The following is a 24,502-nucleotide window of genomic DNA, read 5'->3' on the forward strand; positions in this document are numbered from 1 at the left end:
GACTCCTGAGTCAACATTTGCTGAAAACCTACTGTGTATGCAAGGTGTCCATGGAACAACCTCATAATAGACACAAGCATCTCACTAGGGAGTACTGTCATCCGCATTTTTAGATACAGGAGACGAATCCATTGAAAATCCAACAGCTAATAAGGGACAGAGACAGGTTCGAACCCAAGGCGTTCTGGCTCCATGTTGTAAAGAGAAAAGCTGGGGCCTCCTGGTGCGCTGGGGAGGCCTGGACTCTGGGGTGGGATTTAAACAGCGCTGTGGCTGTGAGGTCAACAGGACAAAGGCAACCCCACCTCCATGAAAGGAAGACCAGGCAACTGAGCCCCACTGACCAGCATCTCCCAGGACGCGACAAAGGGAGCAGCTCGGCGGAGAAAGGGCTTCCTATTTCTCAACACAATTTGAAGGGAAAACAGTCTCCACAGAACAAACCCTAAGGAAGCTGGGTCAGCCACTGAGAAGCGGATCCCTCCCCATGTTCTGCAGCAATGAATGGGGGGCGTTCTGGCAGCGCGGCCGGGGCGGTCTGCATTCAGAAGCTGGGAGGACGGATTTGCATAGGAACGGGGAGCAGAGCCCCTGTGGAAGAGAGGGGGTCCTGCCCTCTAGCTGGGGCTACTTCCCCTCCTTCAGGGCAACTGGTTCCAATGAGCCTGGGCGCACAGTAGGTGCAGAAAGCAATGGGTCAGGGTGTAAGTTGCCTTTCCAACTGAACCAGCAGGGCCCAGCACAGCGGGCATGGAGTAGGTCCTCAATGGTATTGGCCGGGAGAAGCAAAGAAGGATGGACAGATGGACAAGGACACACTCCTCCCGACCCACGCTCAGGAGCTACACTGTCAAGGTGGATGCCTAGTACGTGCTGCCCCAGGCCACACAGATGGCACTTTACAGTGTACAAGGCATCGTGCTATGTCCTGCGACCTGCTCACTGTCCTGGGTGGGAGTCATCACGCCCAGGTTAGAGACAGCTGTGTGTGGGGTGGAAACACATGTGCCCCCTCCCCCTATTCCCACTTTGCCCTTTTGTGTAGAATGTCTAACCTCTTAGGACTTTGGATGCAACAGCTTAATGTTTTTCCTCACCTTTGGAGAGAAGAGGCTTCCCCAATTGGGGAGGCTGGAGAGAAGGCCGCTGTGCATACATGCCTAGTACCTCCCTCCTTCTCTCACACACAGAAGATGCTGTGTGTGAAACAAACACTCAGCGCAGAGCGCAGCCCGTGGAGAGCGCCAAGGAGGTGCTCAGGAACCCAGCCAAATGGCAGGCGCTTAGTCAACAGTAATCCCTTCCCTGGACACACCACTCTTCACAAACCTGGAGGAGAAGAAAAAAGCCTCTTTTCCCTTTTCTCTGACAATAAACAAGCACAGAGTGTCCACTGTGTGCCAGGCGAAGTTCCAGGGGCTGCTGCCCTCGGGGAGCTTACGTTCCAGCAGGAGGGATGGACCATACATACAGCAGATGAGCTGTAACACAGTGACTGGTGGAGACAAGTGACTGGGGAAATGTCGAGAGAGTGGGGCGGGGCAGCGGGGGCCAGGGCCCTCCTCCGTAAAGGGAATTGGAGCTGCAGGTGTGGTTTTCTACAGGGTCTAAAGCGGCAGGGGCTACAGACAGAAGTTGCCCTAGCAGAGCGCTTTCATGTCTGCGAACAGAGCCGCCCATAAGAGCAGAAGGGCAGCGCCTCCTCCCGTTACCAAAGCTGGCGCCAGCAGGTGGGCCAGCGTGCCCGTTCCGCGCCCTGGAGTTAGTGGTGCTCAGAGACAGTCAGAGTGGTGTCTCTGACAAACGGAGCATTAAGCTGTCCTCCCAGGAAAGCGCCGGTGAGAGGAGCTGTGTGCTGCTAGTGATGCCGACAACCAGGACGCCCGCTCACCTCCACAAGCACCGACGACACGCCAGGGGCTGCTCTACACGCTTTACAAGTATCAGACTCACTGCCGAGGTCGGTGCAGTTATGATGTCTCTTTCATGGATGAAAAAACTAACACCAGAGAGGGGAAGTCATCTGTCCATTTAGCTCTGGAGAGATGTGCACACTGGCCACTGTGTGAGGAGTCCTTGGGTTTAGAGACAAATGAGCCTCTGGAACGTTGCCTGCTCTGGGGAAAGGCACTGAAGCCTCACGCGCAGGGGACTAAATTAAACGAGATGGCTTTTCCCAAGTGGCTGATTCTGAGCCTTACTGGGGCTTAATGGAAAAGGCATGAGCTTCGGGGTCAGGTAGACCTGGGCTGGAGTCCTGCTCTTCCACTTACCTGCAGTGCAACCCCGGGCACTTCACTTCCTTGCTCCCAAAAGAAAGACACACTGAATGCAACATACCTGGTGTGCAGTAGGGCACCTGGTATGACTCCTTTATTCTGATTTTTTTTTCGGTGGCTAACGCCACTCCACTGTACATGTGAAAACGAGCCCCCAAGTCTCTTCCACCATCCCAGCCCCCTCCCCATGGGGGGAATTCGTCCAACTTCTGAGCAGTACCAAATGCAGCAGCCGCCCATCACTAAAGTAATTCACCTGCCCTCAGGGTGGTGAGCAAGGGCACAACAGGGAGGGACACAAGGAGCCAGCATCCATCGCATGGCTCTCCTGCTCCTCGCCATCCAGCGCCCCGCCAGGAAGAGGCAAATGCCGCCAGACCCAGCGGCACATGCGGCATGTGGCTCTCAGATCCAAGTAGCCAGGACAGGGCTTGGTGGCCCTCCTGGGCTCATGACCCACAGCCTTTTCTTTCTTTAACATTTTCTTTTCAGCCAGCCAGCCACACACAGACACACAAACACACACGCACAACACTATTTTTGTAAGCAGAGTCTTCCACTGAGGCAGAAACGTAACTTATATGGCCCAGCAGAAAACGGCAGAATTAAACTCTTTCTTTTGGCCTTTTATATTGGTAAATATTCTCAAAAGATTAAAAGTAGGTTAGGAGAATAATACAATAGCTGTGTTTCCAGTGTGTACCTGACAGCGGCTTTTGTAGAAGTGAATAATTACATGAAAATCACTTCCTTCCCACCTCTTTCTCAGCCCCTCCGGGTTGCTAGGCACCCTCTCTCCTCCTCTCGGCTAATGCCACATACAGACAGGGATGAATACAGTATGGCCATTATGAGGGAAGGGAGTCCAGGAGGGAGGAGGGTTCAAACACTCCCTCCCCAGCGGACTCAGTGTTGGGGGAGGGCTTTGGGGGAGATGATTCTGGATACATTTAAATGCTAATGTGCTGGGCAGGCGGGCAGCAGGAACAGTAGGGGAAGGGGCAGAAGCTCTTGGCCTGGAAGCCCCACTGGAAATACATTCTGCAGCCTCTGGCTCTGGTGCCAAGCCCTTCCCCCGGCAGCCAGCCCTGGGGGCCGACTCAGCCCGGCCAGAGGCCCTGCCAGTGAAGTGTCACCGGGCTGAAGGGTTGCTCCATGGGCAGTGAGGAGCCGTTCAGTTCCGCGGGGGGAGCCTGGGTGGGTAGGCTGACCCTAGTGGCCCTCAATGTGGAGCAGGGAGCAGAGTCACTGTGCTGGGTCTCTGCCCAGAGGCTGGACAGCTGTGTCCTGGTCACACAGCGTGGAGAGAGTAGACGAGCAGCTACTGACACTGGGCCAATGGCAGTGACCTCCATGCCTTATGTGGTAGACTCCTGGGGCCATGCAGGCCTGCATCTTAACCCATCGCAGGAGACAAGTGAACCTCATTTTATCAAAGGGCTAAACAGAGGAGGTTCGTTGCAATGGAGGGTCTGGGCAAGGCCAAAGACGGCGTGTTCTTAGTCCTGAGCTGTTCCTGGGACTGTCCACACAGCTGCGGAGGCTGCACTTTAGGACAAGTTCTTCCCCCAACAGTGTTCCTCTAAGAGGATGCTGCTGGCCTTTGGGATAAGACACCAATTGTGCAGGAGGGTCCTGTGCGTTGCAGGTGGCTCAGCATCATCGGGTCCTACTCTCTAAGTGCCAGAGGTGCCCCCGTCATAGAGGAAACCAGAATTACGCCTCCATGTGTTACTAAATGCCCCTTGAGCAGCAGGCCTACCTACCCCCGGGAGGACCACTGGGGCCAGGGAGTCTGACTGGCATCAATGGTGGGGCTGCAGAACCCAGGTGCCAGGGTCTTCTAGGCCAAACTGAGCCCCAAGCTGGTGCTTCTCTGGTGTCATCCGAGCCAGTGCTGGGATGAAACCTTGCCATCTCCCGCCATAACCACTTCTCTCCTCTAAGGACCATGGAGCTGGCTCAGAGGCAGAAGGCCAGGGACAGAAAGGGCACACCAGGAGGCTCCTGGCCCTGGGAGAGCCACGCAGTGGCGTATATCCCAGCCTACAGCAGGGGCCTGGGCTCCCTCGGAAGGAAAATGGAAGAGGAAGCAGCCACATTTGGTGGAGGCAGCCTCCTCTGCGTCTGCCCAGGCAGAGAAGGCAGTACATTTACTCACATCACCACCTTCACTGCTCCTTGTCTGTCTCCCCAGCCAGAACAGAAGTGCCAGGAGAGCGCGGAGTTCGGTCTGCTCTTTAACTAAGGCACCCCAGCACTTCACACCTTGTCCAGCACATGCTTGGCACCCCCCCCCCAAAATGTTGAATGCCACACAGCTCAGTCGCCAGTACACAGGTAGGGAGAACTCAAGACCTGTGCAGAGTCCTAGCTACCAGGCCAAGTGGAGAATGTGCTAGACTCAGAGGGTCAGGACACTGATTGTGATCCCAGGTTGTCCTGAAAATTCCTGTGTGTTCTCCCTAAAGTTCCTTCTTTTCTTCTGGCCTGTTTCCAGTCTATAAAATAAGGAAACCGGGATGCAATGAGATGACAAATATGCCGCATGCACATCCCATCCATATTCCTGCCCAGGCAGACATTGCTAATCAATCACAGAGTTCTTTTGCCCCCAGCTGTGGTGCAAGAAGTCCACCACCAGTCAGAGATGGTAAATGAGCTGAAATCTGAGAGCGATGGTCTGAGAGGGGGGATGGAACACTCCTCCCCAGACCCCACGGATTCACAGAACTGGTATTTCATTCGTCACTGTATCTTTGGCTGGAAGTGGGAAAGTGCCATTGGTAGCCACAGGGTGGATGCAAGAAGAGGCCACTCAATTCCATGTGCAATAGAATTCTGACAGTGAAAGGGAACGCGCTCAAATTCCTGCCCCAGCAGCCTCCCAGAGGGGACCCATGGTGCCTGTGGGTCAGTCTCAGTCAACAGGGAAGAGCTTCCTCCCTGAGAGACCCAGCCCTGGGGTGAGCTCCCGGTTGCTAGAAGTAACCAAGCAGACTTGGGGATGGAGTGACGATTCTTGCATTGCATTGGAAGTTAGGGCAGGAGACCCCTGAGGTTTTCTTCTGGTAAGAAACTTGATGGTCAGTGGGTCAATTCCCTCAACCTCATTTTCTAAGCATGATACACCAGCCAGGTATGGCCGATACAGAGATAACTAAGAGCGCCTTCCTCTGCTCAGAAGCCTGCAATCCAGCAAGTGTACGCAGGAGAAGAAGTCAGCCAAGCACGTCCCTGGGTCACAAAGGATCAGGCAGATCTGGCTGAGGGCCGGCTCTGCGGGGTGACTTCAAGGAGGTCTCTTTGTGGGTACAGTGGGGATGACAGCAGCTCCAAGCTGCCCTGGAGACATGAGGTGATGCGTGCAGAGCACGCGCTGGCACCCAGCTCACGGTACATGTTCATCTGGCGGGAGGGGCTGAGGGGCCACAGACGGCTCACGACTTCAGGCTTGAGGAGCATCTTTGAAGGGTCTCGGGGCTGAGGAGGTGTGTCCCAGGAAGGGAAGCAGAAGAAAAGTCAGCTCTTCTCGGCCCATTCAGCAGCTGGTCCTAGAGCCCCGCTTCCTCCCTACCTGGTATGAATGCCTCACACTGAGCAGGACGCCCAGGCCCCTTGTAAAGGCTTGGAACTGCCCCAACACCTCCTTCCTCTCCCAGGCCCACAGACAAACCCAGGGAGTGGAGCTCTGCAGGCCTCAGGGCGTCTCCGTCTCCCTGGGGCCATCGCCCTGAGAGCAGAGGGGAAACCTGCCACCTCCACATGAGCCTCCACAGCTGCCCGCATGAGCACTGGCTGAGAATGCAAAGACGCCCTTTGCTCCTAAAAAAAAAACAACGTTCTCTTAATCATCTCAGCCCCAGAAAACCAGGCCCCCAGACCCTCCCTGACTCACGCTCTGCTGGGGGCTTACAAAGCTGACCATTAACCTCATCCAGTTCTTGCCACAGCTCGAGCTACGTGCCACTGTTGTTTCACTTACAGACGAGGACACAGAGGCCCAGAGAGGCTACAGAAGTGGTCCACGATCAGCTGGCTGGTAGGTGGAAGACCCAAACCCAGATCTGCTGAGCCCAAAGTCCTCCCTTCAGTCTTCCCAACAGACTCCCACCATCTCAACCAAGAGGAGAGCGCCCAGTGTGACCAGCTCCTCACAGGCCCATGTCCCAGTGGATCTGGTGCCTGACGTCCGGGGACCCGCCCACCCATACACTGTCCTCCCTCCACCGCCCGCGTCCTCGCCAACCTTCGCGGTCACGCAGCCATCTGCTCCACACACCTCTCCTCTCCTCTGCTCACCTGAACGGAGAGGTGACAACCTTAAATGACACTGGATCCTTGGGAGTATGACTAACAGAGCAGTAAGCCCAGAGAGGCCAAGAAGGGGACAGAAGCAGGCTCGGAGACTGGATGAGTGCACGACCTTCGCAGCCCGGCAGGCTGCCCCCACCTGCTAGCCATGAGACCGTCTTCCTGACCACGCAAGGTTATGGAGGGTGAGAGAGCAGGAGGGATGGCTAACCTCGCGTGGGGACCAGCAGGAGACAAGACAGGCTGCCACACACTCCCTCCCAAAAGATGCTGCGGGACAGGGCCTCTGCTCTGGGCAAAGCCACCAGACAGAGAGACTGTCCTCATTCCTCATGCCTCCCTCAGTGACATCCCGGGCATCTGCTTGAGCAATGGCCAGTTTAAAAATAAATCACGACATGAACGTTGAAGTGTTCAGGGGGCGAAACGCGCCAATGTCTGCATTTTACTTTGAAGTGTATCCCAAAAACGTTAAATGGCTGGATGGATGAAGACATGTCCTGGAAAGGTTGTGATGAAGCCAACAAGGGAAACTGTCGATGGCAGGACCCGGGGTAGGTAGTACTAGCAGCTCCCTGGGAAGGTGGGTCATGTCTGCCAAGAGGGAGGGACACACTTCCTGGGGATGCGTCTGGGAGAAGATATGTGCTCTGTGACCAACGCCTCATGAGCTCGTCAGTGGGGATCAGCTGAGCGAATCCCTGCCCTACCCAGGTGACAGTCAGAAGCCAAATTCAGCGTTCAGTCCCCAGCCTGAAAACCTAGGAGTTTTCTGGGATTCACAGGTCTCCTTGACCTCCCCTCAATAATTAAAAACACATCTGAATTCTTTAAGTCACCCAAATGCAACTCATGGATTTACCTGAGCAGGGCTTAAACCTCACTGTCTGCCCCGATTCCCTTCTGGCTGAGGTGGAACAACCTTCCAGGGGTCAAGAGAGGAGCAGGAGTGGTGAACAGGGAGGCACAGAGGTGGATAACCGCACACCCCCCACCCCATCCTCTGCACGATTTCACAGATTCACGTTATGTTCTGTCTCTGAGGCATTTGCTAAGAAGCCCATGTCTGTCATTTGCTTTCCTCATCTGTCTTGCTTAGGGAACTTTTACCTTCTTCCTCCCTTTGCATCTTCTCTAGTCTGTCACCTATTTCGGGACAGAATCAAGTATCATGGTGCCCCCGGCCCGGGTAGGAGCATGGCGCTGGGATAATGACAGCATGCTACAGCAAGCGTTAAGTGAGCACGTACTACGTGCTGGGCATGGAAGCCACCAAGGGGGAGGTACAGTTGAAGGAGATGTTGTCCGTGTTCTGGAAGGGTAGTCTTGAGTGGTGATCATGCGAAGTTTGGATTACCCCCGCAAGGATGTTAACCACACACTTGCTTAGAATGACATTCATCCAACCTCCTCCCCTGACTGACTCACATGGCCTTGAAAACTCTTAATGCTATTATCGTCTATAACCTTGGAGACATGTGGGTGATTTGTAACATAAAAACATTCACATGACCATAGATAAATCATCATCTCTCTCTGGACCTCACTTTCACAGAAGATATTTTAAAGAATAAGTCGTGGGCTCTGGTACCTTTTATTAACCAGACACATACAGCTGCTAAGAGGAACTTCCTGTCAGCATGAAATAGCCCAGGAGCGTGGGTCATATGCGGAGAAGGAAAAGTCGAGGGCTACTGAGAGTGGGGAGAATGAAAACCACTGCTTTTACCTCATGCCCTCATTTTACGGCAAAGGAACTCAGCACAACGAGGGACAATGACTCTTCAAGGTCAGCGATGGGGAGCCAGGTTCCTCGATTCTGAGCCTGGGAGCTTCACACTAGGCAACACTGCCTCCTGGGGGCAGGAGAGGGTGGGAAAGGTAAGGACGGAGGCGCTTATAACAAAGGAGCAGTGCCACTCGCCTCTGACAGTGGGACATCTCTGGGCGCTAATCCGCCGTCTCTGTGAATGTGACACAGGGATCAGCACGTGCCCTGTGGGTCTTTCCAGCGCCTGTCTGCACACGAGAAGTGAGGGAAGCAGAACGTGAGATTCACACACTAGTGAGTCTTCAGCATCCAAAGTCACAATCCCCAGCAAACTCAGAGGAATCAAAGCCCCGTCACCTTGCTGCTTACAGACCAAGGAAAGCCTTGCCCTCCTTATTCCCATCTGTGCTGGGTCAGGAAGCATCAGAGCCACTGCATTCCTTCCTCACCAAGGAGGCATCTCAGGAGGCAGTCCCGGCATGTTCAAGGCAAGAACGGCGGATGCCTCTCAGCAGCCTTGTGTGCTCGGAGCTCCGAAGTACAGCTCAGCCGGCTGGATGCTCTCAACAGTCACTTGAGGTGGAGAGGTTAGGACTTAATAAGACGGCAGCCCAGAAAGGTTACGTAACCGGCTCAAGGTCACAAGGCTAGTGAGTCAGGACCTCACTCTACATCCGGTCTGACTTCTTGATTTCATAGTTGGGGAAACAAACTCAAAGGATGGAAAGATAACATGTTTCAACCGGAATTTCCATCTCATCCAATTCTCCCCAAGCTGTGGCCATAGGTCAGGCACGTCTTGTCTCTGGGACTCAGCAACTCAACCACAAAAGAAGGTGAATCTAGAAACTGACTCTTAAACTTGTTAAAACAGCAAACAAATGGGCCCCCTGGAGCTTTCTGTCAAATACTTTGATGAGTATGATTTTACTCTGTGTGCGAGAAACAAATTTAGTGTCAGAAAATGTAATCGTGGATAGTATGAAATATGAAAGCATCACCACAAACAGATGACTTTATAAATAAAACTGAGATGTTGAATTAAGCTCAAATGACTCAAGGCTACTTCCTTTAATATTAATTTACTGCTTGGACATTCAGAACGTCATGTTCAAGACCAGCAGATGAAGAGAGGCAAATCCAAGGGTCAAACATATTTTTATGCGAGATACAGAAAACAAAAAATTATGAACTATAATAGATGTTTAAAACTCATAGCCTGGCTGGAAAGAAGGATGGAAAATTCTTTCAGATGCCAGAAATGAGAAAAGTCAAAGCTGAAAGATGAGAAGGAATAAACCCAGCAACCCACGGGGCTATCCAAGTAGACAGGTGCCCAAGGGGCTGGGATTTAAATTCCTTCCCGAGGATAGAGTTAAGATTTCAGGCCCTGACAAGAATGAAGTGGAGGAAAGACAGTCTCTTCAATAAGTGGTGCTGGGAAAACTAGACAGCTACCTGTAAAATAGTGAAATTAGTACATTCTCTAGCACCATAGACAAAAATAAACTCAAAATGGATTAAAGACCTAAATGTAAGATGAGAAACCATAAAACTTCTAGAAAAAAACACAGGCAGGATACTCTTTGACATAAGTCATAGCCATATTTCTTTGGATTTGTCTCCTAAAGCAAAGAAATAAAAGCAGAAATAAACAAATGGGACCTAGTTGAACTTCAAAGTTTTTGCACAGCAAAGGAAATCATTGACAAAATAAAAAGACAACCTACAGAAAGGGAGAACATATTTGCAAATGATATGACCGATAAAGGGTTAATATCCCACTCACAGCTCATACAACTCAACATCAAAAGAACAAACAACCTGATCAAAAAATGGGCAGAAGAACTGAATAGGTGTTTTTCCAAAGAGGAAGGATGGCAAACAGGCACATGAAAAGATATTCCACATCACTAATTATCAGGGAAAGGCAAATCAAAACTACAATGAGGTAACACCTCACACCTGTCAGAATGGTTAGCATTAAAAAGACCACAAATTAATGTCAGCAAGGATGTGGAGAAAAGGGAACCCTTATACACTGTGGATGGGAATGTAAATTAGTGTAGCCACTGTGGAAAGCAGTATGGAGGTTTCTCAAAAAACTAAAAATAGAACTACCAAATAACCCAGCAATTCCACTCCTGGGTATAAATCTGAAAAAAATGAAAACACTAATTTGAAAAGACATACGCACCACAATGTTCATAGCAGCATTATTTATAATAGCCAAGATACAGAAGCAAACTAAGTGTCCAACAACAGATGAAGGGATAAAGAAGCTGTGGTAAATATACACAAAGGAATACTACTAAGCCATAAAAAGAATGAAATGTTAACCATTTGCAGCAACACGGATGGACCTGGAGGATATTATGCTAAGTGAAATAAGTCAGACAGAGAAAGACAAATACTGCATGACATCACTTATATATGGAGTCTAAAAAACACAACAAACTAGTGAATATAACAAAAAAGAAACAGACTCACAGATAGAGAAAAAACTAGTGGTTACCAGTGGGGAAAGGGAAAAAGAGGAAGGGGAAACACAGGAGTAGGGGATTAAGAGTTACAAACTATCACGCATGAAATAAGCTACAAGGATATATTGTACAACGTGGAATAAACATAGCCAATATTTCACAATAACTTAAGTGGAGTACAGCCTTTAAAAATTGTGGATCACTATATTGTACACCTGTAACTTATATAACGTTGTACATCAACCAAACTTCAATTTAAAAAAAAAATAAATAAAAAATTACATGGAAGAAAAGATATCAGGTCCTGGGCATGACCAGAAGCCGGGTGGGTTTACTGTGAAAAGCTAGGAGCCAGAAAAGGGTTGTCCTATAGTGAGTGATGTATCAGAAAACTCTGTTCCTCAGCCCGGGACTCAATGCGGAGGTGTCAAGTATGGGTGTGATCACACACTGCTCCTGCAACATGGACACCCAAGTTTAAACTAACAGTTTAAAATTACCACCCTAGAATTGCATACCCAGCTGAAATGTCATTCCAGGGTGATATCTTTTCAGACATGAACTAATAGAACATAGTTCCCATAGGCCTTTCCTGAAAGAACTACCAAAGGATGTACTTCAGCAAGAAGGAAATTTAATCCAGTAGAAAGGAGTGAAAATAATAGGGAGCAAAGACACTGGTAAACACGCTGTAAAATCCAAGTAAGTATCAACTCTAGACAGTAACAAAGCAGAATTATAAAAGTGGTGGAAAGAGACCCAGGAAGGGGGAGTGTGGAATTAGGAGGGAAATTTGCATCCTATGGTATTTTCTTGCTTGGAAAGAGGACAAAGCTGGTTAACAGCCACTCTGACTAACAGGGCACCTGCATCTTTGGTCTCCCCACTGCACTAGGGAGCCTCCTCGCACCTCACTGGGTGGACCTCCAGTGAAGTCCCCTCTGCCTAGGACAGCTGTGGCCACAGTCCCTATCCTGATTCTTCAATGGGCACTCTTTGAACTCTTCTGGAAATAACCAGGCCCCTAAGGGGTAGAGGAAAGAAACTGCCAGGGCTGACAGCAGGCATTCAGACAGTCAGGGGTCACTTTGCACCCAGTGAAATTTGACTTTGAGTTCCCACAGACTCTTCTGATTCCTGGGGCTTTTTCCCTCTAGAGCACACATGTCCGATAGGATGTTCTGCAAGCATAGAAAGTTCTCTGTCTGCTCTGCCCCGCATGGGAGGCCCCAGCCGCACGTGGCGATTGAGTGCCTGAAATCTGATGTGTGAAACAAAGGGACTGAAGTTTACCTTTTATTTAATTTCATTACTTTTAATTTAAATGGTTAGAAGTGGCTTGTGGCTACTCTCCTGGATGGTGTCGTTCTAGAGGGTGGGCAATCCCTGAACGGATCCATTACATTTCCAAACGGTCCCACGAGAGACGGGCGTCGGAATCCCTGGAGTGAGCTCTCCCTCCCTCCCTCTGCCCTGGAGCACGGGCGAGGGCAGGTGGGTGGCTCTCACACCCAGGAGGGTGTCCTTGCTCACCTTAGTGCCTCCCCTGGCCACGGCCCTTGGTGATGTCGCACAGGTCTCAGCCTGCCTGAATGCTCTCAGACCAGTGCTCCCTGGACTTCCATGGTATGAAGCCAGTGAGGGGGGCACTGCTGAACCGCAGACTCTGACTTGGGATGGGACCTGAGACTCTGCATTTCTCACAAGCCCCAAATAAGGCTGCTGCTGCTCTGGGACCACACTTTGAGCTGTGAGGTTTTAGACAGTTGTCTTGAAATGTCACTTAGCTCTGCTCACATGTGCAGTGACAGCTAGCATAGTAGCTCACATTAATATCTGTGCCCTCTCTGCCACATCTCTTCTCTAGAGGCTTTTAAAAGCATGCTCTGTGAAAACAGGATGGGTTAAATCAGTTCATACTACGCAGAGCCATAAAAATGCCTGAAGTTCTCACCAAGAGAATAAAGTTAAGGGCATATTCATCTCGTAAAGAAAATAACAGCTAACATTTACTGAGCATTTACTATGTGCTGGACATAATGCTATGCACATAACGAGTGAGCATTATCTCATTTAATCCTCACAACAACCCTTTCTACAGATGAGGAATGCAAGGCACAGAGAAGCTAAGTAATGCACCTGAGGTTACACAGCAGATGAGCCATGACTCAAATCTAAGCAGTCTGCTGGGACCCCCACCCTATACCTACAACTTTGGTTCAAAGCTCAGAAACAAGGATCTCTGTTGGGGGTGGACACACTCTTTCTAAGAAAAATATGGTTAAATAAATAACTGCTTGCAAATATCTGAGGTAGCTTTATTCACAATGACCAAACATGAAGTACCCAAGATGTCCATCCACAGGTCAAAGGATAAACAAACTGGGGTCCATCCAGACAACAGAATTATTATTCAGGGATAAAAAGAAAAGAACTATCACAACACAAAAAAAGACATGCAGGAACCTTAAATGCACATTACTAAGTGAAAGAAGCCACTCTGAAAAGGCTGCATAACGTGTGGCATTCTGGAAAAGGCAAAACTATGGAGACAGTAAAAAGCTCAGTGTTCGCCAGGGGCTTGGGGGAGAAGGACATGAACAGGTGGAGCTATTTTAAGGCAGTGAAACTATCCTGTTTGACATCGTAATGGTGGATATATGACGTTATGCATCTGTCAAAACCCACAGAACGCACAACACAAAGAGTGAACCCTAATGTAAACGATGGTCTTATTTAGTTAATAATAACGTGTTACTACCATCTCATCAGTTGTAACAAATGTACCACAGCAATACAGGATGTTAAAAGCAGGGAAAATGTGGACCGCTGGGGAGAGGTTGGGAGAGAGGAGGTGTAATGGGAACTCTGTATTTTCTCCTCAATTTTTCTGTAAAGCTAAAACTGCTTTTTTAAAAGCTTATTAATTGAAATAGAACATGTTTAATGCACAAAATTTTATGTCTAACTTTGGGAAGGGGGTGCCAAAGACCCTCCCCCAATGAAAAAACTCCTGTCCTAGTATATATGACTCATCCACCCTGTCCCTCCCCACTCCTAGAATCCACCGAATGTCTGGCAAGAGTGGATACTTTGCACATTTCTGTTGATTCACTTAAAAAGCAAAGACTTAGCACAATGCCTGGCACACAGCAGGTGCTCAATACTACTTGCTGGGTGAATAAACATAAGGCTGGAATTCTAAAAACATGGCCTAAGAGTCCCTGGAGACAGGCTCGCAGATGCTCCTCTCCCGTGTTGGTACAGCCGGAGGCCTCCCTTTCCACGGCCCAGCTGCGGCCGCTCCTGGTGACATCCCTCTTCCCTAAGAGACTGCAAACCCTCAAGGGCAAAACCACCACCTGATTCATCCCTCGAACTCCTCCTGCATGGGCAGGTCTCGCACACAGCAGGTGCACCCTGAATGTTTGCTGACATCTTTGTCTCTTTCCTCTGCAGTGCCCTTGGGCTTCTGCAAGCAGCCACAGACTCACACGAGGGCACTAACTCCAGCCACGTCTACCCGTAAACCTGGCACAGCACAGCTGGAGGGCCGCTTCTCATAGGTCCCACGACACAGCAAAGCCTCTCCCCCTCCCCCAAATCAAGGCCATTTGATCTGTGTCTCCACTTCTTCCCTCTTCACTGCCAAACTTACTCTATTTTCTCTTTCTATGCACCTGGAGAAGTTTACACATGCTGTTTCATCTAACCTTACCGATCTACAAGGGGGCACGAGGCAGTGAAGGCTGGACTCTGATCTCTAGAACCTTATGAGAGAGGAAACCGAGTCTCAAGAGAAAGTGAGTCACCTGCTCAAGGTCACACAGCGGGTGAGTCAGAGGCAGGCATTCAAATGCAGCTGTTTCACTGTGAAACTCTCTGCCAGCCGCCAAGCTCTGCTGAGCATCTCGTCTTTGTAATCTTCTGTAGTTACAGCTTTGTTTGTGCCAGTCAACCTCTTGCCCAGAAACACTTAACAACTCCCTACAGACCACTGGATGAAGTCTTAAACTCTTTAGGCATAACACCTGACGTTTCCAATGAGGGGGCCTCAGTCTGCTGTCTCAATCTTATTTCTTATTTCTTATGATTCCCTGTCACAAACCTACCCTGTAGCCTCACTGAACTACTTACCATTTCCTCCATAGATGCAGAATTTGCTTACCTTCAAATAGCTTCCCCTTTCCCACCCTTTAAGGATCAAATCAAAGGCTACCTATTTTATAAAGCCTTCTCTGGGACATGCAATTGGAAATAACTGTGTTCTCTTCTGACTGTTTGCAGGCCTTTATCTAAACCACCATATGGTATCCACCTATCCATCCATCCATCCACCTACCTGTCTGTCTACCCATCTACCCATCCACCCATCCATTACATCCACCCACCCATCCATACACCCATCCAACCATCTATCCACCTACCTGTCCATCTACTCATCTACCCATCCACCCTTCCACTCACCCATCCATCCATCCATCCATTCACCCATCCATCCATCCATCCACTCACCCATCCATCCATCCATCCATCCATCCACTCACCCATCCATCCATCCGTCCATCCACTCACCCATCCATCCGTCCATCCACTCACCCATCCATCCATCCATCCATCCACCCATCCACTCACCCATCCATCCATCCATCCATCCACTCACCCATCCACTCACCCATCCATCCATCCATCCACTCACCCATCCACTCACCCATCCATCCATCCACCCATCCATCCATCTGTCCATCCACTCACCCACCTGCCCACCTATCCACTCATCCTAGTATTGACTGGGAGCCTAGCATGCGTCAGGCTCTGTGCGAGGTGCCAGGGAGTCCACAGCGGACAACACAAACAGGTTCTTTGCTTATATGGAGCGGACATTCTAACCCAGGGAAACAAACAGGGAGGCTTCAACAAATGAACACGTGAGATTGTTCAGACAACCATTACTCCTATGAATAAAGTAAAACAGGGGCTTGGTAAAAGTCACAGGGTTTTAGTGGGGAGGTTTGAACTCAGCTGATCAGAAGTGACTTTGGAGTGGAGACCTGGGGGGTGAGAGGGAGGTGGCCATGGGACCATCTGATGGAACAGTGGTCCGGACAGAGGGCCTGGGATACCCAGGGCCATGTGGGATATGGGGCGAGGCCATGGAGGACTCCTCAGTCTTGGCCATGTGTGTAGTCTGAATTTTAATCCCAGTGCGAGGGGAAGCTGCTGGAGGTTGTAAGCAGGAAAGTCAGACTTCTGCTTCTGGTCATGACTGAGAGACTGGTAAAAAAAAAAAAAAAAAAAAAAAAAAGTGGTCCTCCTGCCATAATTGGATAAATTAAATGACAAGTTTGTTAAGCACGGGGTCTGGTATAGACTCAGCTGTCAAGAAATGACAACCAGTATCACTGCTCTTATGGGTAACTGAGCAGCTCTCCGACCACCAAAACTGCAGATTAGTAAGGTACTGCTAAAACTGCTGAAAACTCAAAAGCACAAAACTTCACCTCTGCGGCTGGAAGAATTCAGTGGGTGCCTAGCAATGCACAGAATCTCAATGTTGTGTATAGGCATTCTGATTCCACTGGCAGGCACCTCTTGAGGAATTTCAAACAGTAAGGAAAAGAACAAACATTCACTACCTGTAACAGCACATGATGCCAGGTCGGCCACACATCTCTAACTCTGGAGAAGTTTACCTATGACTGGAAGGAGCACACCTATGTCAGGTGACTTCCAACCCCCACGCACCCCTTCCCCACTCTCATCACTGGTTTTTATTGTGTGTCCTTCCTGAGAGATTGCCATCTCGTTGAAGGCAAGAACAGTGTGTGATCTGATTCTGCAGCCCTCTGCCTGGTCCTGAGTGGACAATAAACCAGCATGGGGGAGCAGTGACCCTCCCTCAGGATCAAATACACCAAAAAGAAACCTTGGGGGGTGTTCCATTCCCAGGAGTGGCCCCCATGTCAGTGAGGTTTGCAGTCTTTTCAAAAACATATCCAATATCTCTAAATTGATGTCAGTTTTGTCAGTTTTGGTTTGACCATCCAACAGCCAAGAGGCCCATTTTCCCTTGGGTCCTTGCCTGGAATCAGAGTACACTGCCACCAGGTGGCAGCAGTTCCACGGTCACGCCCATGAGGCTCATCAGGTAGGGTTTTAACCCAGGGGTCTGCTTTTCCCTGACTTGTCCTCCTGTGGGGTGGGGAGGGAGAGAGATCCGGTGCTCTGAGGGCTCCTGCTGTTTGGGCATCCTGGTGCCCCATCCCCAGGATCTGGACACCTTGGCTGCAGGCTCCGCAGGGGACTTGCACACGCCCTGAGAAAGCAGGCCCCGCGACTTGGATCTGAGACAGGTCTTTCTGTTTTGCTCTGAGAACACACACTAGAAACCCAGTGCAGAGCAGGAGTGGCAGGAATCTGGGGCAGGGAAAATGTGGTCTCCTGCAAGAGCCCCTGCACCCCTCAACGACCGAAAAGGTAGAAAATAAAAACTGTGAGCGGGGGAAATGCAGTGGAAGCACTTCACAATTCAGAGAGAGCACAGGGCTGACAGTGAAGACAGACAGATGTTTAGAAGGTTGTGACAGACCACGGAACGCAAATGGCCGGGGGACAAAGACGGGGTGCGGGGTCGCTTCAAGTGCTTGATGAGAAACTGAACTTACTGGGCCTACAATAAAGGTGCTCGGCTCTGCGTTCAAGGCCTTCCCCTTAGGCTGTGGGGCCTGGACCCGTCCTGCCTAGTGCCGGTGGCCTGGAGGCAAGAAGGGGAGCACGGCCGAGTTCCTGATGCCCCGCTATGTGGCAGGCCCTGGCCAGGCACCCAAACTAAAAACCAGAAGTGCGCTGGCATTTCCGGGCGCTACCCAGGTGTTCAGGTGACAGCCCTGAGCCCAGGGAGGCAGAGGGGCAGATGCTCAAGGGCAGTAGTGACCCAAACTGCCTTCCCTCAACACCAGATTCCACTGCACTGAAAACCCCTGTCTCTGGAGAACACACCCTCAGCTGCAGTGTGTGTGGTGTCACCAGAGAGCAAGGTTACACAGGCTCTGTCAGGAACTGCCCCTCATTCATTCCTTCAAAAACTATGCACTGAGGCCCTACTGTGCAGCAGGCACCATTCAGGGCTGGAGATCTAAGGGTGAATGTAGCAGATCAGTCCTTCGCCCTCACGGAGCTTACAGCACAGAGAGTGGAGGGCAGTGACACAGAACGACCAAGTCCGGGACACTCCATGTGTCACGGGGAAACCAAAGGTGGGCAGGATGTCCAGAGGGAGCTCCCCACCATGGTCCCCTAGAAACGACAACAGCAGGAGGCACAGCCCTTTAGACCTGAAAACGACTTCAAGTTTTCCCGTGAGGAAGGTGTCTTCGGCTCCCAGGCTCCCACCACCGAGCTCTTTACTCACTTTCTGGAGCTTTCGCTCCTGCCTCACTGGCCCCTGTGAACACACCCACCAGGCCCTCCAGCTCAATACTTCGTCTTGCGGGGGGGGGGGGGGTGTGGAATCCCTGCCACACAAGCCCAGAGGCGCCAGGAGGGCCCCTCAAAGGGGATTTCCCCTTGTAGAAAGCGCTGGGGGAGATGGGGTCCAGAGCTTTGCACCAGTCAGGCCCCTTTTGTCCCTTTGTAAATGCAAATGGCACATCAGATAGGCGTGTCTAAGCCCCTTGTAAGCAGCAGGGGAGGGGAGCGGCCAGGATCTGGAGTTAATGGAGATCCAAGATCCTGGAGAGGCCGCAGGGCTGCATCTGAGTTTCTCACCACCCTGGCTGGGATGCGGGGAGAAGTGTCCAGTGTGTGTGAAGGCCCCTGAGGACCATCTTCTCCTGTTGGTCATTGCCTCCCCTCCCCGTGGTGACCTGCACAGGCACCACCCCAGGCCTCTGAACCCCCAAACGCGTCTTCAGAGAAGGGAAGCTCTGACGGTAACGTGCAGCCCCCCGGCTACCCCTGGAGCACGCGGACAGGGCCTGTATCTCAGGCTGCAGGAGAGACGAGGGGACGTGGGGGTTCTGTCTAACGCCTGCAGCAGCAGCTCCCAGCACCCCCGAGACCCCCAGCAAGTAAGCCCCTGGGAAGGCAAGACACGAAAGGGAGGGCAAGAGTGCAGCTGCTTCACATCCGCTTGGATGCATAAAAGGTTGAATCGTTCACTGGCTTTGGCACAAGGACCATTATCAGGAACAAGCCGCCACGTTCTTCTCAACAGACTGGAAGGAAGGACGAGAAGCTGTGATCTCGCCCATCTCTCTCCCCTCTTCTCATAGGGAGAGGAACTCGGGCGAGGAGAGGTGCTCTGCCCTCTTCCACCAGACTGTGGGCCCCTTGCAGGGAAGAGGGTCTCACTCATTCTACACACTGCGTGTCTGGCACATGGACGCATGCAGTGAGCATTTGGAATGAACCAAGGGGCAGCTTTGTTGGGCTCTGGTGACAGATGAGTGGTACAGGACATAGGGATCCCCATCCTCATGGAGTCTGCAGACCAGGGAGGTGCGCATTTCACCCCCTGCCAGCCCTCAGTCCACCAGACACCACCTTCATCCCCAGGGGCTGGATGGAGCAGCCCAGGGGACCAATGAGGCTCAGAGGCCGGAGATCTGAATACGTCCTGAAGCTCACGCTCTGAGCTGCCCTCCGACCTCCCTGGGGCTCTCTGTCCCCCATCACCTCTCACTCCCAGCTCTCCATCTATGTGGCTCCAGAATCAACCCTCAAGTTCCTGATAGCCCCAGGAGGCCTGGCATTGCATCTCCTAGACCCTCCCCAAGAGACAAGGGTGCTCACTCTCCCAGAGCAGCCGAACTACTAGGCCTAGTGACACTTTCTGGGAACTTTCCCCCTTGCTGCGATTTGAAGTGCACACAGGAAACTAAGTCAGGATAATTACTCAGAAAAAAAAAAATCTGGAATTGCTTAAAAGGAAAACACTACCAAGAGATTTAAGACCACGCCTTTTACTAACCTCCTGATAGAACATTTCCAGCTTTCTCCAGCTGCTGAGAGCTGGCCTCTGGTGTGGAGGGGGAGCATGTGGCTATGGCAAGTCCTACCACCACCCAGATGTTCCTCCAGCCCCGGCGGTGTCCCCAACTTCAGCCAGCCACCTTCCACGTGCACTATTTTTGCCATGTCCATGTTTGTTTTAATATTTATTTAACACTATCCTTAAATTAAACTTGTTTTGTTTTTTAAATCATATACACATGTATGATTTGATGGATATTTATTTCCAATATTTCCTATGATAAACTTTTTTTTTTCTTTTTAGCAAACCTATGTGCACGCCTCCTAGTGCACATGTATAAGTGATGTTCTGGGTGGCAGCCTCTGCGCATGTCTGGTTTTCAAAGTTCTTGCCCAATTACCCTTCAGAGTATGTATCCATGTGGTTGTGGGGAGGGCTGTCATGTGTATGTGTGAGTGTGTATACCGTCAGCCCTCTGTATCCACGGGTTCCACATCTGTGGATTCCACCAACCACATGCAGAAAATACTACATGATCTGCGGTTGGCAGAATCCACAGATGCAGGTCCTGTGGATACGGAGGTCCGACAGTAAGGGACTTGAGGATCTGCGGATTTTAGTATCTTCCAGAGATTGGTTCCAGGACCCGCCATGGATACCAAAATCTGTAGATGCTCAAGTCCCATTGTCGGCTCCCTGCATCCAGAATTCCACATCCTGGGACTCAACCAACCACACGGTGTCTTGTACTGCAGAATTTAATGGAAAAAAAATCCAGGTATAAATAGACCTGCATGGTTCAAACGTGTGCTGTTGAAGGATCAGCTCTGCATGTGTGTGTATTCTGATGTGGCTGATATCTGGATTTTTTCCTAATGCACGTTAAAATAAATACATAACAATAAAAGGAAAAGAACAGTCCTCCATGGACTGAGTCATCATACTTGAACTTCACAGCCATCTGATGGGGCAGACAAGTACAATCTGGGGTCCCCATTCTAGGAAAGAGGCGACTGGGCCCCAGGTCAGGTGGGGAGCTTTGCTCAAGGCCATATTACCAATGACAGGAGAATAGGAATCAAAACCAGAGCTCTCTACTTCATCATGGTCTGGAATATGTACAAATGAGAACAGTGGTAACTAGGTGGTGTGGATCTGTTTTCTTCTTAAGACCTCATCTCCATTCATTTAGGAGTGGTCCTGCCCAGAACCTGGAGCCCTGGGCTCTACAGTCCTCACTGGGTTGCTAAGCTGCTGTGTAGCTTGGCCTCTCTGACCAGGATCTCTCTATCTGTTGAGTAGATGTCCTAGCTGGGGCACTGTGATTCTACTGACCTGCTTACAGGCTGCCTTCCCTTGGCACACAGAGACAAGCTTTGCATGATGCACAAGCCTCCAAAGTTTGTGGAGTCGTCAAAACCCTTATGTGGACTCAACATGCCTGTACACCCCTCACTACCTGCCTTTCAGCCCCCAGAGCAGATTGAGAGCAGGTACAGGGCTGCTCCCACCTCCCTCTCCAGCCATGCTGGGCCCTTCCTGCAACACACCCCAGCTTCCAAAAACACAAGCTATGTGGAGGTTTGTTCTCCTTTCCCTTTGGGGTCACTGTCCTTATCTCTGCCCCAAACAGTCAGCAATAACTGTTGCTTTTTGGTGGAGATACACACACGCACAAACACATCCATTTCCTGGCCACCACTGACAGAGACAAGAAGCATGACAGCTCACAGATCCGGCAAGCTGGGGTTTTTTAGACTTCTCGCTAAAGCAACAAAATCTTTTCTTTAGAAACCAAAATAGCTCTGGCTCTTACATTCGTTCAGCAAACATTTATTGAGCTATTATGTACCAGGCACTGAGCTAGCCAGGGACTAGGGACACAGTGGTGGGCAAGACCCTGCTTCCACGCTGCCATCCTAGCGAGCCCGTCCCTGGCCACTCACTGAAAATCACAGCCCTTTCCCCCCAGCACTCTCTCTCCATAACCACACTTTGTCTCCGTGGTTCTTGCCACCTGAGGGACTGCATCTTTTACTTGTTAGTTTTGTTTACTGCCTTCTTCCCCAACCAGAATATAATAATCTCCGATACAGCATGGGCACTCAGTGAGTATATGCTGCAAATAAATAAATGGACAAGAAATAAATTATATAGGAAATATATATATATATGTATGTATGTGTGTATATGTGTGTGTGTGTGTGTGTGTGTGTGTGTGTAGACGATTATATGATTATTTCACTACAAAAAGAATAAGTACTTTGGAAAATAAGTCCAGGGGTACATGGTTGACAGTTGGGACAAACTTGCCTGACCAAATAACGTTTAAACTGAACCCTAAAGGGTGAACAGATGTTATTCAGGCAAGGTGGGGAAGAAGGGTCTGAGAAGGAAAGAGAGTTCCCAGCAGAGAAACAGCATGTGCAAAGGTCCTGAGGCAGAAATGACGCCAATGTCTAAAATTCTAATGTCTGGAAGGATAGAGGAAGAGAATAATGGGGGAGTGTAGCAAGGAGGCAGCTCATGGAGGATCTTAGAGGCCCCACCATTTGGATCTTATTCCAAAGACCACAGGGAACCCCAGAAGGGATTTAAAAACAGAGGTGCCTATCAGATCTATATTTCCAAAAGATCATTCTGTTGCTGGCTGAGTAGACTAGAGGGGTCAAGAGACATTTGTGGAAGAGTAATTAGGAGAACTGCTGGAGTTGTCAAGTGGGAGATGGTAGTGGTCAGAATGAGGCTGGTGGCAGCTAAGGCAGAGAGCAACATGGATGCAGTGGGGGCTCAGGTGGGGGTCAAAGTCCATTGACCTTCCCCTCACAGGTGTCTGAGGGTTCTCCAGCTCAGGGATCAGTAAACTTCCTCTAGAAAAGACTAGATAGTAAGTATTTCATGTTTTGCAGGTGTGCAGGAGAGAGTTACCGTCGCAGGCCCGATGCTACTCTCCAGGGGGTCCTGCTTGCACTGGTGTCTGGGAACTCTGCTAAGATGTCCCCCGTGGCACTAAGCGATACGGTTGTTTTATATGCCTGGGACACTCAATTCTGCTGGAGCAGGCTGCCTGGGCTGTTTGTACAAGCAATGCAATTTACGGTGAATGCCTGCTTTACTGCTGAGGGCCTGGAATGCTGAGGACTGCGATCGATCACGCAGACAGAAAGTACCCATACACTCCATAAAACACTCCCACTAGAAACCTGGACTAGGAGTCTGGAGCAGGTTCCTCTGGGCAGGAGTGCTGCCGCATTTCAGTGCTGCCGCATTTCAGCATTTCAAGGAGCAGGGCCTGCGCAGCCCCTCCTGGCTGGGGGGAGAACCCCGTAAGCCTGCGTGCGGATTCCTCCAGATGCTGCCTCGTGTGTCTTTCTCTCACTGATATTGGAAATGAATCTTACCCAAGAGCATAACTGCGTCTGCATCTCGCAAACCTTTCTAATAAGTCACTGAATGTGGGGTGGTGACGGGGGGCAGGTCTTGGGACCCCTGAATCAGGGGGGTCAATATGGTTTCTGCCTCAACTACTCATTTCTGCCTTTGAGCTATGCCTTTGAACAGCCACAGACAATAAGTTAAAAATTAATCATACTGTAGCTGTGTTCCAATAAGACCTTATTTATAAAAATGGGCAGAGGGCTGAAGCTGGCCTGCAGTCATAGCTTGCTGACCCAGGCTCATGGAAAACTCAGGGGTCTCCAAATCTACTTTGAAAACCACTGATTGAATTCACCCTTTCATGTCATTAAGGGAAGCAGAGGCCCAGAAGGAGAAAGAGGGAAGGAACTTGTCCAAGGTCACTCAGGATCAGTGGCAGAACCAGAGGAAGAACCCATGTCCTGACTCCCAGCCCTGTGTGCTTCCACTGCTCTGAGGGGCCAGTTCACAGAACAGCGTTGCAGATGAGTGCTGGCCTAGGAACCAACACCTAAAACGATGGAGCTGGTAAGAAACCGGGATGACTAGGGCAGATGGTCTAAACGGAGAACCGCCCGGCCTCACTTTTGTTCTGCATGTGGGTGTGGGTGTGTGTCCCTGTGTGCATGTGTGTATGCGTGCAAACTCCAAGGTTGTATGTGTTGACGGGATTTCCACAAACTATTCTGATCATCAGAATGGCCTCTGAAGTTTCTTAATAATACAAATTCCCAGGTGCCATCTCAGCCCCTTGACGATACATTTCAACACATGCCAAGGTGTTCTGATGACCAGACAGGTTTGGAAACCCGGGGAGATGCTCGGGACTGACTGACTCTGAGGACCAGCAGAAGGGAGCCCACTGAGCAGAGGAGAGAACAGGACGTCCACCCAGGATCAAGGCAGCATTCGCAGACCTCACAAAAATGCACAGACCAGTGATTTTGGAAATGCGTTTTCCAAAACTGCTTCTTCAACTGAGTCTTTGCCATCAGAGGTTGGAGCTGGTAAGGCCAACCGTCAGGAGCTAATTTCCTTCTTCCTAGGGATTCTGCCTGCAACATAGGCGGCCGCTGTCAGGTGCCTGGTGGGGCCTGAGCCTCAGGGCCCTCACGGCATGGCCAACTGAGACAGAAATGAGCACACAGTCCCACACCACCATCCACTTGAATTCACTGTAATGAGCTATACCTGAGCTGTGTGAACCAGTGCTCTGCAAACATTTCCATCCAAGTTCTCCTAACAGGGGGTGGCTGCAAGCCAT

The 24,502-nt window shown here is 50.5% G+C and overlaps 1 protein-coding gene across 2 annotated transcripts in view; it reads right to left on the bottom strand.

Moving 5' to 3' along the window:
- SLC6A11 (solute carrier family 6 member 11) overlaps positions 1-24,502 on the bottom strand; it is a 115,407-nt gene that overhangs the window by 36,755 nt on the left and 54,150 nt on the right. The window lies entirely within an intron of this gene.

This window comes from Camelus dromedarius, chromosome 17 (assembly GCF_036321535.1).
Source record: "Camelus dromedarius isolate mCamDro1 chromosome 17, mCamDro1.pat, whole genome shotgun sequence".
NCBI classification, from domain to species: domain Eukaryota; kingdom Metazoa; phylum Chordata; class Mammalia; order Artiodactyla; family Camelidae; genus Camelus; species Camelus dromedarius.